Raw genomic sequence first — 19,739 nt, forward strand, 5'->3', positions numbered from 1 at the left:
TGTGAGGAGAGAAAAGAGAGAGAAAAGAGAGTTAAAAAATCACCCCAAAAGGGAAAAATACTGCAAAAACAAACCACAAACCCCCCAAAAGGAAAGAAAACGATATCTAAATTATGTTAATCTGTGAACACTGGGGACACTTTGGAATTCTTTTTGACCCTGGCAAAAGTGATCGCTCCAGCATAAACGTCACCTGCTGCTGTCAGTTTTGCTACTACCTTGTGCATGTGTCAAACGAAACACGTTTTGAAGATCAGAAATATATTAGAACTAAGCTAAACAACAGAAAAAAAAACCAAACCAACAAATAGTAATAATAATAAATAATAAATCCTTGGGGCTGGTCTCCATTAAAGATGACATTTCTTTGTTGCCAACAGTATTATTTCACTGCCATGAATCTCTTCCATCACTGAGGAGCTGCTGCAGCAGAACTGGTTTGAATTTAAATGTGGAATTTCAGATCTGAGGCAAGGCAGGTTTTTTTTTTTGGTTTTACGTTTTTCTTTTCTTTCCTTTAAAAAAAAAAAAAAGGAAAAGCAGCAATAACAAAAAAAAATGTGCGTCTCAAATGGCCATGTCCTTTGAAAGGAGGAAAAGAATTTGCTAATTATTAGTGGTCACTTGAAAGATGGGAACAATAAGAAATGCACCTGTTTTGCCAGAATCATCTGAACTCGATGAGCTGCGTTGTGCCATAGAAACAGGTCAAGTTATTTTCATTTTTTTCTTTTCCAAAATGTCTGGATCTTTCGATCAAAATCTCTCTGTTTTTACAGGACGTAGAAAGAATGACTTATACAACAAAGACGGACATATGGTTTTAAGGCATAATACTGATGCAGCGTTAATTTTAGTGAAATGCAATTAAGTGCAGTAAAGTGCAATACTGTAAATATTATAGATTAAAAAAAATAAATAGCCGTACTTATTCTGTTAAAAACCAATTCTGCAAGAACCATGAATTAAGTCCTTTATGCTCAGACTGGTGCTTTGCAGCTCCTTGCCAAAACGACGGCCCAAGTCTTCTATGAATGGATAAAGTTACATCTATCACATATGGGAAGAGGTAGATGCCATGATTTCTAGTCGAGTTAAATGTGCCATATTTTTGGGAAGTAAACTGAAGAGTCTGCATGACACTTTCACAATTAGTTTAAGTCAAAGAATCCAAACCAAAACTAAAGAAACAACCTGCAAAAGTGTTTTGTAGAGGTGGACAAGTTCAATATTTGGGCATTTTAATTTTTGCCTGTGGTTTAGACCCCAAGTCTTAAGCTAATGCTTAAGCAAAGTAACTACCATAAATCCAGAAAACATGGGGAGTAGGGAAATCCTTTAAATTACATTACCAAAGTGTCTGGGTTTACTGACCCCCCATGTTTTACTTTTCATGGTATTCACTTCAAATTAGTTCATTATATGTTTTCTGTCTTAATTTTTGGTGGGAAGAAGGAAGTGCAAATATTGGTCTTGTCTACATCTAACAAGGATAGCTACTTGTTGCTTTTGTTACCAAGGCCTGTGCTGATGGAAGGTTATCCTCTCAATAATACTGCTGTTAAGCCTGCTTTTTATGTCTCATTTAGCAATCCATTACTAGTTTTGGCTTTTGCTGATATTTATCAAATCCAAATATTACTGTAGGACAAAAATCCATGCTGTAGAAAAATTTTAGACACTTGTCTTCTTTTGTTATTTCTCCTTCAAGTTTTATTATTTTCCAGCAAGCATAACTTCTGGAATGTCAAAGTTGTGCCATTTCCCTTTTATTTATTATGTGAGGAGTATTTATATTTTGGATTTGCTAGAGCTGATAAATGTTACCTGCCTTTTCTACCTCTCTGTGAAAGCCCAGTACGTTTTAAAAGCACGGCCAAAACATTAAGGTAGCATTACTCATTGCTGAGGAATACAGACAAAGATCTCAGGCAATTAACAATTTCTCATTGAGACAAAATACTACCTAGAAAGTAAAACATTATTCATGGTGATGTATGAATTTCTGGCTAAAATAAGAAACATTTGGAGTGGCTCCAGCACTTGTAACATATGGATCTGAAAAATAATAAACATTACTACAGAGATGCTTTAGGCTGTAGCAAGTAACCTGTTGTACTGGATACTGACAGCCATCAAAGGAGAATTCGATACACATTGTTGAGGACTGGAGGCATAAAACTGTTGCCTGAGTGGAGAGTGCTTGTTACCTGTACCTCTGATGTAATTGTTATCCTTTCAAACCGTCTTTTGAGAATTTAAGAGAGGCTTATGTGATTTTTTTTTTTTTTTTTTCCCAGTCCTGTGCTGGACTTTCACAAAGGAGTAATTTTTACCTTCAAACAATTCCACAGAATGAGCTTGTTGGAGCTGTGGGTTTAGGATCTGAATTTTCTTAGACGTCTTCTAAGGGAGGCTGTGAAGTGCTACCGATCTTACAGTTGTGTTACAGGATGCACGTACAGTATGCATCTGCCTCAAATTGGAAGGAATAACTTTTCCACCTTTGCTGTTTTACTAGGTACCAACACAGCAAAAGTGCTTCTAGGTTTCTCTCAGATATTTTGCTACGTACAGTTTCTTTCTTGTATTCAAAAGCCAGTGGTAACTTAAACACAGTTCCCTGCTAACATGAAACAAGGCTGGTAGTGTAACATACATCTTTTCAGAATGAAAAATTCTTACAGTTTCTTCTGATTGCTTTCAATGGATGTCTCAAGGACCATCTTGCCCTCTACTGCAGAAGGGAAGAAGGTGGCAAGGTTTGTCAGTTTAGCCTATTTTGAGAGAAGGACCATAGATCAGCCTGGGGAAAGGGGCAGGGTGTTGCTGTGAATCTACCAAGTCACTTCATGATGCTCTTGCATTCCATTTAGCATGAAAGGAAACAGTGCACTGTGCAAGGGTTGTAGCTGAAACTGGTTCTGCTTTGCTTATTTCTCAATGGGCTAATTGCATCAGTGGTGGTATAAAAGCTTTGCCTTGTTTTGGATGATGCACTCAGGTGGCCTCCTTGTCATCCTTAACATCTCTTGAAAGAAACGAGGAGTCCTACCTGGGCTACCATGAACTGTATGTGTCCCTAAGTGTAAGTCCCTGTGGCTCCATTCACCGTGTGGAGCACCAGGGACCCATTCAAGTTGAGAATCTGGACCAAAGCATCTGCTGCGTTTCTGTTAATGTGTGGTCTTTTTTTTTTTGTTTTGTTTTGTTTGCATTTACTTCATTATTTTTCTTGAGGGAGTTGGAGGTTGAAGATAAGGTAGTCAAGGTCCTAAGATACTTATTAAATCTTAAAAGTATTGTAATTGTGTTAGATTCTCAGGCATGACAAAACTCTTTTTTTTTTTTTTTTGTACACCATCATACAGCCTGATGCAATCTTTCATTTGAGAAGTGTGAGATTTCCAAGATCACCAGAGCAGTGGCCACTGGGAAAAATTCCCTTGGAGGAGGCCTTCAGTTAGTGTATGTGGATTGCTAAAGAATCTTCCTCAAAAGTATGGTTTGGTATTTGAAAAATAACTTGAATGAATGACAATTGAATAATGCTGTTTATAAACAAGTCCATAAAAAAAAAAAAGGCTTTATGCATGACATGGGCCCCTTTATAGTGGAAAAATAGTCTCTAATTTTTTTTGAACTGTCAAATAAGCTGAAGTACTTCATCCATTTGTATCAAAATAGCAAGCTGATTCCACGGCTCATTTTTATTGACTTGGAAACGTGAAAAAAAATTGTACTGGAATTTTTTTTTTTTTGCTTAGTAAGGTCATATAGATGTAGTGGCATTTTGGTTAATAGCATAATACTTAGCATATAATGTTTATTTGCAAAGCACTGTATTATAAATGTTTATTATTTAACCCTCACCCATTATGAAGTAGATAAGAATTATTATCCCCATTTTTGTAGAAACTAAGGCATATAAATTATGGGCCAGGTTCTATGACCCATTGTCAAAACTGAGTATTATTACTTTTGGTTTTGTAATGTAGTAGCATACCCCAGATCATAATCTGACATGAACTTGCGGTGCTAGACACCTTTCAAAATTGGAGGAGAGGCCCTGCTCCAATAAATTTAAGCTCCATACCTGGTTTCAGCAAAAGTCTTAAAGGGAGCATTAAATGTGTTTCAGAGTGGCAGAATGTGTCTGTGAGTTATTTCCACAGAACACAAAGTTACTGCCCAGTCCTCTGACCCATATGTCACTGGGAATTTGCTTTATGGCGCAGTGGAGCTGAGCTGCAGCAGTGCTAAGACTAGAACCAAAAATCTGAGTTCCCAACAGCATGCACAAATTGCTGGAAAACCCTGGTTTCCAACTTCCTCTATTATAAATTTATCACACAGCCCACATGTGCTGATGTCAATTCTTTGCATGCTCTATCTGCTATATCTTTTAGTCATGTGTTTACCTGTAAAATAAGAATAACACACGGTCTTGAATTGACATACCATTGATGCATTGTTGCCTCAAAGACAATAGACATATAGACCTATGGAAATCAGATCCCTAAGGCAAACCCAGATTATGATTTTTTTTTCTTTTTTTTCTGACAAAACCCACACATGTTTTCTGCTCTTTTTAATGTGCTAGGCAAAAATAAATTGTTTCTCTTTTTTTTTAAACAGAAAATTTTAGGTTTTGAAGACGTTATTGCTTTGGAGGTGGCAGGCTTTTCCCCTCTTCATTTTGAAGAAAATTTTCAAAGTATAGGAAAAAGATTACACATCTGTCTTAGAAATGTGTTTAGTTTTATATCTAATATCTAGTGATCCAACTGGTGTCCTTGTCATTGCTCATTCTCTACAACCCTCTAAAGTGCATGCAACCACTATGGTTGCAAATTTTTTGTGTTCCTGGTTAGAAAGGATGGTCAAAGTGCCCCACTCCTCATCTGTAAGCAGCCTACTGACCCCACTATTTTGTTTTCTTTCCCCAGTGTGACAGAATTCCCATGGCTAACAAGTTTCCAAACAGCTGTGGCTAATATGGCAAGAGCTTGCTATTGTCTACTGGTTGCAGTAAGATGTGGTAGGGCCAGAGAAGGTCTGATACTGCTTGAAAATGTATATAAAAAATAACAACCCTAAAATGCAGTGTGCTACAGAGTGTGATCTCCTCTCCTTAAGAGTAGAGCCTTCTGCTTTATGACCCATGCTTTTTGTGAAACTGCATCTCTTAATCATATCTTGAAAAGGTGCAACATGGATCCCATCAATGTAACCCAGAGGCTAATATGCTGGTTATTTTTGTTGGCCTTTCTAGTCAGGTTGGTGGAAGGCCATAGGCTTTGGTGTTTGAGGCATTCTTCAAAAGGGGATGTGATACCGGATACCCCTCAAATTTTGTTTGTCTGTTAGACAGATTTGATGCTAAAAGTTGGTTCCTAATTTTAGTAAATCAGCCTAGAAACTGTTTGATTTCTGATAAATAGTTGAAACTTGATGCAGTTCATACACCTTATGTTGAAATTTGATATTTAACTAAAATCAGTTAAATGTAGAAAATATCAGATTTTGAAGCTGAAGATATTTATTTAAAAGCAACGTTTTCATGAATCTAGGCTTATGGTATGTATTAATTACATCAAAGACAGGCAAATATCTCTGTTTCTTTGTATTAATGTATGTGGATGTTTTATTTATTTTTTTGTTTGAAAATTTCTAAAAGTGTATTTTAATTATGTTGAGTGTAAATTTGACAATGCTTTGCATTTATTTTTATTTTTTTAAAACTTGTTGCTTTTGTAAACCTATGAGCAGCCAGTATGATTTGCAGTACCATTGCATTATTTTGGTTATGTACACCTGAATTTCCAGACATTTCAGGGATTACTAAAATGAAAAAAAAAAAAATCTCCAAAATCAACTCAGCTCAAAAGTTTGTACCCCTTTGATATTGTGGAAGAGAAAAACAAGCAAATAACTTTTTTCTTTAGGTTTCAGTTATGCCAGCATGCTCCTACATGAATTCACTAGACATGCTGAGTTCCAGTTTCAGAGTGTACTATGTTGAATTACATGATATGAATTTACATCTTGTAAAAGTGAGATATGAATAAACTTATAAATATTTGTAATCATGTGTTAACGGATAGCCCCAATAACTACTACCAAAGGGACTATTGATAACAAGTCATTTCCCCCCCCCCCCGTTAAAATAGAGCTTTTTCTTCTGTATTTAATGCTTTTTCTTTTTTAAGCACCTTATATGCTTTCTCCTTGCACGGAATGAATGCAGCACATCTTACTCTGAAGCCATGCCACTTACAGATCTGTCTTTGGTTTCTGTGTAAGTTTTACAAAACAAGGTATAGCTTCTTATTAATCAGAAGCTACTTTTACATCCTATCACTATATATATATATGTATACATATATATATATATTGTTTGTTTGGTATCCTGTTATATTTTTAAAGGATTGATATTTTTTTTGTCATGTCAGGAGAAATAAAGGAGTCCTCATAGCGGACCATTCTAGGAATTGTACTTGATGGCCCCAATCTGTTGTCTGTTCAAATCAATAGGAGAGGCACTAGATCAGGCTTTTATTTCCAGGTGATTAAGGAGTTTTTCCAACGTCCCTGTTTGTTGGTACATTAGATGTAATTGTCTCCTATAGTTTTATTCTTTCTAGTTGTAATCCAGCATTCTGATGTTGAAAAGGATACCAGGGAGTCCTCATGTTCCCGTGCACTGTGTTGTTTCATCGATAGCACCAAAGCAAACTGGGCTGGTGGAAGTCTTTCTGCTAGTTTACAGTCTGTGCAGCAGGTCCTAAACTTCTGAACTCATCACAGCTGTTAGGTTAGGCTTGTCTTGTTTGAAAGCCAGTTTGTCCAACATGTATGTAGCATTCAAACTTCATTAGCATTACAAAATGGGTAGTTCCATATCCCAGCTCTTACCCCAAGTCCTCCCAGCATGTCTTTTTTTCTTTCTCATCTGCAGCTGGCTGTCTAAGCTGTCTAAGCTGAACTCAAAACCTGTTTGTAGCTTTTCTGCCCTTGCATTTTCTGCAAGTATTTACATCTATTGGAGCTCTGACCTGGAACATAACTGGAAAGCATTTGGTAGAATATTCCCACATCAGGGTTACTGTTTCTCTCTAAACCAACACCACAAACTGACATCCTGTTTTTCCTGTCATAAGCTATGTAAGAGACAGGCTATTATAAGAAAATTAATCCTTCCTTTCTGTCTCTTAAAGATATGTGGGCAATGAATGGTTGTCAGTGTCATGTACTGTAAGAGCAATCAGAAAAAATATAAAGTGTGTGCTGAAAGCTTAGTTTCACCAGAAGACCATCTAATAGCAATCTTTAAATAATTATGTTTTGACACTGATTTTTTGTCTATTCATATTCAGTTCAGATGTTGAAAAGAGAGATAAGTTCTTTTGGCAATTTGGTTGTTTGGAAGAGGGTTTTTTCCCCTCTTCATTTTTGTTAATTAACATGTTTTTCCAATGGCTACTTGTTCTCTTGATTTTTGAAATCATTAACAGCTCTGAGGGAGGTTTACTCTCTTTTGTCTTTGGGTATATTTTTATTCTTTTTTTGCTTGAGAATTTATTTTTAATTCCTTCAAAATTACACTTTGACCCTATTGCCATCAGCATTTTTGGCTGCAGAACTGTCTCTAGTTCTCTCTGTAGGATCTGAATTGAATTGGATAAGAATAAACACAATAATACCTTCCTCATGAATTGTCAGTAAATTTTTTATTTCTTTCCTGAGTAGCTTCTCTCTTAGACTGCTATTTTTTGAGCTGCAAACATGTGAAAAGAAAATCATAAGGTGCTACACAGGAAACAGAACTGAGTATCTGCTGGTGTGAATACCTGTGAACTGTGGAAATTTTACCAGTAATGTGTGGTTCAGTTCTATGTTGCTTGCATATCCAAAAGTTCAGTTAAAGTTGGACAGAGATCTGTATACTCAAGCCTGCAGAAGCCACCACAGAAAGACAGATTTGTGTTCAAGGACCGCATGCAAATGACTAGAGATTGGACAACAGAACAAAAGGAATTGTATATCATTTCATTTCCTCAAATCAAATACTCAGACTTCATTACCAATATGATTAAGGGTAGTGATCCTACTCTTACGTTTAATTGCAGGTTTATAATTGCTACCAAAGGGCTATAAAACTACAGGGTCAGAAAGCTGTATCCAAAAAAGGGTCTTAATGCCTCACTCTAAAGTTAGACTTCAGAGGAATTTAAGCACTTATTTCCAAAACCTTAACACAGGGCCCTTGGCCACTTCTCAAACTCTACTGAAGCCTGAGGGCTGCAGGTCCCCTAGTTCCACACATTAAATTTCTCCATGAACCTCATGTTCTACTTCTGTGTGTGCCTGGCACCTGACAGGTCTCTGTGGCTGGGTGGCTTGCTCTTAGCCTGAGTTACGAAAACCAGGCATCTGTTTCATCTTCAGATGTTTCCAATCAGAAGTCTACATCACAACTTGTCAGTGGAAGTAAGGAGACACTTTTAGCAGATACATCTCTAGTGAGTATATTAAGGTTTGTCTTAGAACCAGACTAGCCCAAATGTAGCCACCTTCTCAGTAGACAGACATGTCCAATTCCATGGCAGGTATCTTCCATGTTCTTCCTTCTTGTGTCCTTCACTGCCTAAATGACAGCAGTTCCATTACTTTGTTTTCTTCAGAGGGGGGAAATTTCTGTTTACACAATGACTCAGTGACTAGTAGATTCACAAAGAACTTTACAGTCTGGGTTTCCCTGACTTCCTTTGCCTGAATAGATGGAGTAGCTGAAAAGGTAGAGCTCTTGGTCCTGGAGATATACTTTGCAGAACGTGCTAGACATGGACCTCTTGGATTGGGTTGACTGTAGCTGAATACACTTTGATAGCATAGGAGACAAATGACATTTCTGCTATGATTTCTGTTCTAACTGGTTTCCCTACTGTGTTTTCTGATATTATAGTCAACTAAAGCACAAATTGGTTTTCTACAGATTCCTGGGAAAAAGAATTATCTTAGTGTTTTCCCTAGGTGGGGCTTAATGCAATAGCATTTGAATATTTCCTAAGTATATCAGCTGTGCACCACAAAGTTCCTAGATTTCATGAAGTTTCCAATTTTCCTCTCTTCCTGGTTGCAAAAAGACTTCTTTAGAAGAGCGATATAGATGTACATATACATTTAAACACTAATAAACAAATCCCTCAAAAAATGACAGAATTTAAATTGCCACATACATAACCTTAGGGTTTTTAATGAAGCAATCTCATATGATTCCATCTCACATTATCACTTACATTCTTAACACAGGACCTCTGTTTAAGTTGCTGCGTGAGGTAAACCATGCTCGAGGAGCAAATTTGGACTGTGAAGAGAATGAAGCCATTTTCTAAGAATATTCCTCACCTGCATGAGATACCGGTAGGTGTCTGTATGTAGGCAATGAGGGGAAAACATGGCTTCATCATTAGCGCAGTAAATGATCATGTAGGAGAAGCAAATGTGGCCTGCTACTGACTTTCAAGATGATACATTGAAGGAGGTAAGGCATATCCAGGATATCACCAACTGTGTGCTTTCTGTTTTCTGGGGGTTAAAGTCAGAAGACCAGGAGTTGATGTACAGAATGCTCACTGTTGATTGTCACAAGTTTAATTGACACAAGCTATGTAGGTTTGGGACTTGGAGGAAGCAGATCACATTACACAGTGATGTAGATTCATGCAATATGCCATTGACTTACAGTCTTACATTCAGCAGGTCATTGTGTCTTTCTGCTTCAATCTATAAAATGGGTTTAATGACACTCTCCTAATGTGTACATAGGAATGTCACTCTCCTAGTGTGTACACAGAGGGACTATGACCATAAATTCATTAATCTTTATAGTACACTGATACACTAGATTTGCATGCATCAGCACAAAACCCATGAGGCAACAAGTAACTCTGTATTCAATGCAATGTTCAGAGGATGTGCAGTAAATAAAGCATGAGGATAAAGTGAAATATTGAGCAGCTGCTTTATTTACTGAACACTGTGCACTGAATAAAGTTGGGGTCTTGTGTAAAAAAAAACCCAACCAAACAACAAAACTCAATTTTATGGGCATTGAAGCCCTCTGATATTAGGGATGTTGAGGGAAAAGAGTTTAAGGGGCTCTTCTTATTAGGGATCAGTAAGAAGTAGGCTTGCAGCTCACATAACCTTTCAGTGCAGTGTGAGTCTTAATAGTAGAGGAACGCTCGCAGGTATTAACTGCAGCCAACAGTCTGTGCCTTCATCTTAGGCCAAATGATATTTTGAATTGGGAAAAACAGTCCCAGTCCCCTTTTGTTTTCATCCTATCCAGATGTATCCTATTGCACCCCATATACTGTGTTCTCCATCATCACTTTTGATCCGGTGCTGGTGTTGCTGGATATATAACTGTTCAGACTGTAGAAAGCTCAAGGCTGCAAGCAGAATCTAAGCTGCCTCAAACCAAGGGAAACAGCTGGAAGATGCAGAAGCTGGCCACATCTGAAGGAGTTTCATTAGGACATGCACAAGCTCTAACCTATCATTAAAGGGTGAGATGAAAGTTTTATCACTGGATGACGAATGAGGTCTTTCTTCAAGGACTAATTTAATTTAGTTTATATAATTTTTGCCGTCTACGAACATGTATGTGAATACTTGCGGATGAACGGAATTTTCTGTGTATCAGGGCTGTAGGCCTATTGGTCATGACAAAAATTTTGCAGGTGGTGCCAGCCATTATTAATATAGAGAGATTGCTACTGCTCCTCCTGTAGTTACTAACTTTGCTATAAAGGGAAAGCTGTAGTGTTGATAAAATTCTGAACTGCTTCTCAGTGTGGTAGAATTAGGACAGAGTCTGATTTCCTGGGCCTTTTATTTCTGGGCCTCATGTATTTTTTCTTTAGTGTTTGAGACTTGCACTCTTACAGGGACACATAGCTTTTGTTGACCAGTGGTAGGCAGAGATAAATTTCTAATATAAATAGGTGCCCATGGCTTTGGAAAGTCCCGCTTGGGGTTGTCATGGGAGCCAGGGTTTGAACCAGGATGTTGTGCTCTAGGAACCCTTCATCCTTGTTGCTAATGGATTGGATATGGAGCATTTGGAAATGTTCCATTTGGAAATAAAGCATGTCTAGGCCTTGAATGGTGTTCAATACCTTTTCTTCAAGTTCAGTGTTTTGTTCATGGAGAAGCAGAAGAAAGATTTTTTTGCCATGAATACTCTTCCTGAATAAATGATACACTAGATGATACTGTGAAGCTTGGAGTAATTTTGACGGAAAAAAAAAAAAGGCAGAAAATAAGTGAGAAGATGCTGCTGAGTTCAAATCGCTTATCTCCTTTATCTTAAATATTCAAGTTCTAGCCTTTTATCAAAACCATATATGTCTCGGGAACTGAGAAAATCAGGTTCTCAGTGCTATTACTGTGAATGTCTCTTTCTGAGCCTCATTCACTTTACCTTGGACCAAATGACTTTTGCTGTTGCAGAAAGGCATAGCTTTCCTTGGTGAGTGATAGCTTCTCTCAGATTGTTTCAACTGCTTTAATTTATCCACTTTCTTAGCTGCTTGGAGTTCCTTTATTCTTTTTATCTGGATGCTTGTTCCACATCCAGTCTTGCTTGGTAACTGTGATCTGTAGTGGTCTTTCTATTAATAGGCTAAACCCAGATTTCACAAGTGTTCACAGATTTTTGAAAAATGACAATAGAAGTACCTCACTGATAGACCAACACTGAATTTTGAAAGAGTAACAGCCGTACTGTTATCATGCACCACAACAGAGCTAGGTCACAAACCAATCTAGTCTCAGCCTGTCATGTGGATTGTAACTTGTGAAGTTTATAGGACCTAGCAAGTCATATCTTCTTGATCTTAGATCTTTATGCTTACATGAAGGAAAAGCAATGCTAGCAAGGATCTGTAAACTATTGTAGAATATCATAATGTATTGCAAATAGAGCTATGTCTTACCTTGACTCAGAAGTTGGAGTATCTTGCTGGTAGCCACCATTCTGTGCTTAACAGTGACTGCTTGTGTGTTTTCTGGTGATAATGAACAAGTTGGTTTCAGTATTGAAAGCCTTGAGTGGCTCCAGACTTATCTACATAAAACCACATCTCTCTTGATGTTTCTATTGGTCAGTAAAGAACAATTACTCTGAAAACCTTCTAGTGTACAGTGGAGGCTGTTGTAAAAATATTTCCTTCATGATCTGCTTTCTGAAGTGGTCCAAGATAATTCCAGTTGTTTGTCCCTTAAAGTATGCTGTGAGTCACATCTGTATATGTAGGCTTTTGGGGATTGATATGGCCTGCTTTTGCTCTGGGTTGATGCTTTGAGGAAAGGTTCTTCTTAAAAAGGAAAGCAAATGTTTAGAATATCCACACATTTTTTACAACACCATGAAGGCTGAGTAGTGCTTGCATACTTCAGTGTGATTCTGTTGAAGGTGCAAGATAACTGCTGATTACATCCTCTTTTTGGTGTGAGTTGCATTTGGTGTTTTGGTTTTTGGTGTGAGTTGCATTTGTTGATACCTCTGTTTTCTCCCTGACCATAGTCAGAAGTGGACTTGGATGAAACTTGTATGATGCTTTTTCTGCTCACTTGTATGTGCATTTGTGGCTTCTCTTCTTGGGTGTCATTTTATTTTGGCCTTTACCCACCTGCTTTGAGCATGTAGTGGTTGACAGAGAAGCAACCTCTGGAAATTTAGTTTCCCCCTTACTGCTGGAAGTATGTTTTCTTTGCAACAGCCTGTTTTCTTCAGGACTGTTGCATGAGACAACCTTAGCATGGGTATGGCAAGGCTGACCCACAGGGACAGTCTCCTAAGTTCCTTGAACTGAATGTTACTTTTGGAAATCATATCTGAGACATTTGAAAATGACACAAACTCTCTGTGCTGCAGGCGGACAAGGTTAAAAGAGACTTCCCAGTTCATAATATAAAATTCCACCCAGCCCTGGAAGGTTCTTTTTCAAGCCTCCAGAGATCACAGGACTACAGCCTAACAGGTATAACAAACACACTTTGGGGAACTTGCCTTTTACTTGAAGCTTTCCTTGTCCCCTACATCTTGTTAGTGAAACTCCTCCTCCTCTTGTTTTATACACTGACAGGAGTCCCAGAAAGGTCAATTGTTTAAAGATTGTATATGTACATGCCATATTGTGTTTATAAACTTTGCGAACTACCATCTCTTGTGTCACTGAAATGTCCGCGTTTTGAGGTAAGTTAGGTTTTTATCATTAATAAGATTGTTATTTAAGTGGGCTGTTGTACCTATAATACATATGACTGGAAATGGTGGCATTTGCCTTTTGCATGTGAGCATAGGAATAAATAAGTTTATCTCAGAAACTAACTGTAGCTATGGCAACAGATACATGCTGTATTTCATCTTTGGACACATAAGCAGCCATGTTAGAAAAGAAGTTATTTCAATAATGGCTTTTCAATAATTAATTGCACAAATTTTACAAGTCAAGTTAAGAAATACTGCCATAGTCGAACTAATGAGCATTAAGTGAATTTTGATACTCAACAGTGATTTTTCATGCAATTAAATACTTTTCTCAGGTTATAGTTAAAAAGCTGCCTGAGAAATATTTCCTAGAGAGCCACTAACAAAAACAAAGTTTGAAGTTTCTCAAGTGGAAATAGGATTCAAACTTTTTATAGCTGTCCTTGTTACCATTTTATATTCATAGTGTCTCTAGCAGGATAACAAATATCTCTAACTACATGTCCACAGGCAGAATGGTTTATAGCTGAATATTTATTTAACTAGTACTTAAATGCTTACCTAATTCATAAGCATTTGTGTTAGGGATATGTGGTTCCTACAGGCACGTTAGTGGAGTTTCTAATTTAGATTGTTTCTTGTTAATAATTCAAAATAGTGCCATCTTTCCAAAATCTTAAGTATTGTCCTTGGCTGCTGCTTTGCTTGTACCATATCTATCTGAAACTGTAAATCCCTTCACCCTCTTGCAATATCAGCTGCTTCTGAAACTGCAGTAAGAAACATGAGAGAGCACTTTATGTCTTTGCTTATAGTAGTTATAAAGAGCCCAGGCTGCGTGCTAATGATCTCAATAATGACTGATGACTACAGAAGTTTTCGAGAAAGAAGATGTTGAAAGAAGCTAAATAGCAGAAGCAAAAGAGAAAGAAAATGCTAAATCGGACCACCAGCATTAAAACCTGACATCAGCAGCCTGGAATCTTCAGGTGAAATTCATACCTATCCAGAGGATCAGTATAGGATATACACATCAATTTACTCTTTTAAACATGTCCTGGGTTCAGCAGTAGCATTCATTTTTCTCCTTCTTGGTAGCTGGTGCAGTGCTGTGTTTTGACTTTTGGCTCAGGAGCAGAGCTGATAACAATGATGTTTTGGTTTGGCCAAGGACTTTGTGAGCCTCATGCTCTGCCAGGGAGGAGGGGAAGCCGGGAGGAAGCAGAGACAGGACACCTGACCCAAACTGACCAAAGAGGTATTCCATACCACAGCACGTCATGCCGGGGATGTAACTGGGAGTTACCCAGAAGGGCTGGGAGACTGCGGGATTGGAGGAAGTATCGGTCAGAGTTTGGTCGGGCTGGGGTGGCGAGTTATCGGTTGGCTGGTGGTGAGGTGATGTATTCTCTTCCCTTGTTATTTCCTTTATCATTATTATCATTGGTGGTAGCAGTAGTGATTTGTGTTATACCTTAGTTACTAAACTGTTCTTATCTCAACCCATGGGAGTTGCATTCTTTTTGATTCTCCTCTCTGTCCCTCCAGGAGTAGGGGGAGGGAAAGAAGGGGGGGAGTGAGTGAACGAGTTGCCTGACTGGGTTTAAACCACGACAAAACATTATTTCAGTAACTGCTAATTTTCAAATTAGCAATTAGGGAGAACTGCAGATTAAAAGGAGGTATAGGTTCTGTACCATTTCACCATGAAGGGGTTAATTTTGTCATTAAAGAAACATGCAAAGAAAAGTAAAGTGAGCACAGATCTGGGTCAAATAGAGACTTTGGCAGCAATTCCAAAGCTAAATCCTTGACTGGCTACTTTCTTTGTACATGTACATTTTATTAGGTTTAACCTCAAATTTGTATACAAAATTGGCTTGTGCAGGTCTGTGAAAGTTGTACTAGAGCTCCTGAGTGGCTTCTCTAGATTCATCATCCTTCCTGTTTGTCATCCTCTCTGTAAAATGGAATTCCATTTTATATGCTGGACATGCTTTATGATGAGTGTGGTGGAATGAGGATATTCTTCTTTACATGTGTGCCCAGACAGTCTGTAAAGGCCTGAAGGCACTAGGAATGTGATTTCTCACCTCATGAAGGATTACACAAAACTGATTCTTCAAGCACCTTGTCCCCAGTGAGTCTGCTATAATAAACAGTGTTTTCATCTGAAGGGATTCACCATTGTAGAGGAAGAATTTAATATATTCTGGTTTTCTGAAGACATAATTTTGCCTCCTCTTTCACTGCAAAACCCCTGAGCTAAATATTTGTTTATATTTGTGAACATGGTATGTCTGTCTGTGATGCTGGTAGGGCAGATTTAGATTTTGTTCAAATGTTTTGTTATGACAGAAAATTGCATTTATATTTTAAATTTACTATTTCAAAAATAAACACTACAGACAAAATTTTCCATCCTGACCTACACAGCAGCTCTCAACTCCAATAGTCTGTTCTTCCTGCATGAAGGAAACTCCCATTGATGTGTGGATCTGAGAGGAGAATTTTGCCCTAAGGGCTCAATTTTGCTCTGAGATTGACATATGCATATCATCAAAAATAGAATAATCTATGCATTTGAGGAGCTATCAGCAGCTCCCATGCAATGCTGTTGCTCTTGGAGATTTCTAACATCCTACTAAAATGTGTGATAGCGTGGGACCTATCCTAGGTCTAGTGTTTGAGCTAACAAATCCTCCCCCAAGCAGATGAGATTGAAGCAAAAAGATGATCTTTCTTTGTTATTGTATGTCGTGTTTTAAACCCAGTCAGGTAACTCGTTCACTCACTCTCCCCCTTCTTTCCCTCCCCCTACTCCTGGAGGGACAGAGAGGAGAATCAAAAAGAATGCAACTCCCATGGGTTGAGAAAAGAACAGTTTAGTAACTAAGGTATAACACAAATCACTGCTGCTACCACCAATGATAACAATGATAAAGGAAATAACAAGGGAAGAGAATACATCACCTCATCACCAGCCAACCGATAGCTCGCCACCCCAGCCCGACCAAACTCTGACCGATACTTCCTCCAAACCCGCAGTCTCCCAGCCCTTCCGAGTAACTCCCAGTTACATCCCCGGCATGACATGCTGTAGTATGGAATACCTCTTTGGTCAGTTTGGATCAGGTGTCCTGTCTCTGCTTCCTCCCGGCTTCCCCTCCTCCCTGGCAGAGCATGAGGCTCACAAAGTCCTTGGCCAAACCAAAATATCATTGTTATCAGCTCTGCTCCTGAGCCAAAAGTCAAAACACAGCACTGCACCAGCTACCAAGAAGGAGAAAAATGACTGCTACTGCTGAACCCAGGACATTGTAATTATTCATAATATGACATCTCAGGCAAATTTAACAAATGCTTTTTATTCTATATCACTTCCTTGAGTAGCTCTCATTCTAGGGCTTTCTCAGGCAGGTACTCAGTCAGAATCTGTCTGGCTTCATGTGATTTTTCACATCCTTTGACATTGTCTGAGAGCCAGCTGCAAAATATGGCCTTTTCCTAGAGGAGTGAGTGGGTTACACTTGTTGTAAGAATTATACTTTCATTGAGGCTGGAATAGTACTTCAGTGTCTTATTTCTTCTTGGTGTTCATAAATCTAGAAAAAGTTATCTGAGGAGAAAAAAATCATCACCTCATCTCCTTCTTGCACAGCAAGCCTCTGTGGTCTTTTTTTTCCACCTGTTTTCCTCCAGATTTTCCTGCTGTCCTAAATAGTATGACCACTTACCTCTGGTGAGCACAAGTTTGGATAGAAATCATTAGTAATTCCCATTGATTTCCCTCACCACTTCTTGTCTCACCCTTCCTTTCCCATTTGTGCTGGTGGTGAAGTTCTGCTCATCTCAGCTACAATGCATTTCAGGTAGCATTAGCCGCCTAACAAGCAAATTCTGAGTCCAAAAATAAGGTCTATGCTTCTTCTAGAGGAAGACACTGTTGAGCAGTTCCCAGCACTGCCTACTGTGTCACTTTCCCTATGTCACACAGTTCCTCTAAGGACATCAAAAGGGTTCTTCAGAGCAATTGATTAAAAAACTTTTAAAGTGAATGGGATGGCTTGTAGCTCACAAGAACTGTGATGGTATGAATATTCCATTAGTTTTTTAACAAAGGTCAAATGACCACAGTTTGGGAATGCAGATTCATGTAAACAATAGCATACTTCATCCCCAGGGACTGGTTATACAGCTTGGAGTGGGATAGAACTAGTTCAGTGCCCAAAACTCCTACTACAGGGGATGGAGGTCTAGTTAATTCAGTCAGTGGAGTGTAGAGCAGATGCTTAGGAACTGACTCATTTACAAAGGGGACATGTTCTATGTTGCCTGAGATCTCAAAGTGAAGACAGTTGTTTTGATGTAATATGTATGAGGGGCCTTCTGGAAAGGAAACTGGCAGCCTGAAGGGTATACTAGAGTGTCTGAAATGGCAGCTGACTGAACCATGGATCTTCCCATTGAGTAGACTGACACCTTATTCTTTTGTAGGCATCTACATTGTTAACACCTAAGTTTAGGTATCTATATTTTGAACAAAATTCCTCTCCAGAGTCACTAATTCCTGAGCCATGACTAATTCCTGGAATTTGGTCACATTGACTATGACATATAGTATAAGATTAATCTAACAAATTGAGTGGTATTCCTTCTTATTTTGTATCTGATGTTTTCCAACAGCATAGATACTTTAATAAGTAAAACAAATAGCTTATCTTGTGAATACTGATAATAATTTGTTCTTATTTGGATGTTTATATTAATAAATGCTTTTGGAAAAAGTCTCTTTTAAAAAGCATGAATATTTGCAGTCAATGCACCAAAGTGATTCCAAATGTCATAAAAATATATTTCTAGCTGTTACTTGAACCTATGTTCAGGGACCTGTTTTCTCACTGTATGTCTGTGCCTCTCCTTCCTGCTGTAGTGATACTTAGTTGCTGCTTGGAGCTACAACATAACTTCTCCATGCTCTCACATCTGCTTAAGCTTGAGTCAGAAACTACTACTCCAAACCTTTCAACTTCAAAATGTTTCACAAACATTTAAACTAATCACAGCAATATCCTTCAGTAGGAAATACAACACATTTTACATGTGAGGAAACCAATAGAGAGAGAGATAAAATAGTATCCTGAGAGACCACATCAAATCCTTAATCTCTTTGGGTCACTAAGCATGCTGCCAGACAATATGGAAATGTATGAGCTGTAAAGCAATTTGTGGGGTTTTCAAAAACTGTGACTATCTGAGGTAGTGGTTGTGACTAACTCTTACAGTATGCCCACTGTGGGTATGATTGATGATGCTCTCATGCTGTACAGGGGGACAGCTGTGATGGTAGGACACTGACAAAACAATGGCTGATTGTCATACTCCTCACATCAGTCTCCTACAGTGAAAAGCATATGTCTGAAGGTCATACACAAAACACTGACTTTTGGAAATAATACCTCAAGGTCAACAGATCAGCATATATGCAGCTGAAATATGATTTGGTTCCTCAAAATGGCATAAATGTCGGACTGCACTGTTTTCTGTAACAGAGATGCCTTAAATCAGAAATAGATGTAACCCTCTGAAGGTGAAAATTCCACCTCCTGAAGCTGATAAGGCCAGCAATGAAGCATCTGTCATACTCCTGATAGACACAAGAGGACACTGGTACTAGAAAGAAAAGTTATTTTATACATTTATAGGAATTCAATTCCTATAAGAAAGACCCCCCCCCCCAAATTAAGCATAAATTTAAATCTCTAAGGCAGCAAAAACCTGCACTGATAGATTCAGCAGGCTGAGAAAAAAACCTAAAACGAAATAAAGCACAAAAATCCAGAGCCTTTCCTTACGATTTATGTGATGCAGCTGAGTGCATCTGTAGTGGGCACTCATGAAATCACTTTTCATTAAATCATACTTTTCCTGCCTTTAGTTTTTTCCATATGTCATAAACCAATACTGCTTTTCTCTTCTGATCAGATGAGCTGAGTATCTTCTTCTACTGGCAGATGAGACCTCAGGCTGCATCTTGTCTTCCATCATAATGGAATCCACTGTACAGGAGCACTTGGGGTGGCACCTCTTGGTAATATTTTTTTTTACTACACGAGAGTAATCGGCTGATGCTTCCCAGAATTGTTGGGCTGCTAAGGCTCTGGTAAACCCTGTATATGCCTCAAGGAAAACCGTACATGCCTCGCAGGGGTCCAGGAAAGTAGGTGAGTGATGGTAGACTACCATGATCAGAAAAATGGCTAATGCTTATAAGAATCCTGTTGCTTGAGGACCATTCCCTGTTCACTTGCCATGAATAAGGAGGGAGCAAAGTTGAATGAATTGTCTAGCAAGGTTGGTGAGCTGGGTATCCCTTTCATAAACCTGGGGCTTAGCTGGAACTTTCTGAAGCAGTTGTGAATTGGAGACTGTCTGCTTCTGAAATCTCTTTTTC

At 38.4% G+C, this 19,739-nt stretch overlaps 1 long non-coding RNA gene across 1 annotated transcript; it reads left to right on the forward strand.

Annotated features, from left to right (window-relative positions):
- Positions 1-718: 718 nt before the first annotated feature.
- LOC130596660 (uncharacterized) lies at positions 719-19,368 on the forward strand. Its single transcript, XR_008971577.1, has 4 exons — positions 719-2,521; positions 3,372-3,468; positions 9,316-9,426; positions 19,271-19,368. It is a non-coding gene; the product is annotated as an uncharacterized LOC130596660 (long non-coding RNA).
- The last annotated feature ends 371 nt before the right edge of the window (positions 19,369-19,739 follow it).

The sequence above is a fragment of the Pezoporus wallicus genome, unplaced genomic scaffold (genome assembly GCF_028554395.1).
Source record: "Pezoporus wallicus isolate ANWC-B61680 ecotype Strahan unplaced genomic scaffold, APGP_CSIRO_Pwel_v1 contig_5787, whole genome shotgun sequence".
NCBI lineage: Eukaryota > Metazoa > Chordata > Aves > Psittaciformes > Psittacidae > Pezoporus > Pezoporus wallicus.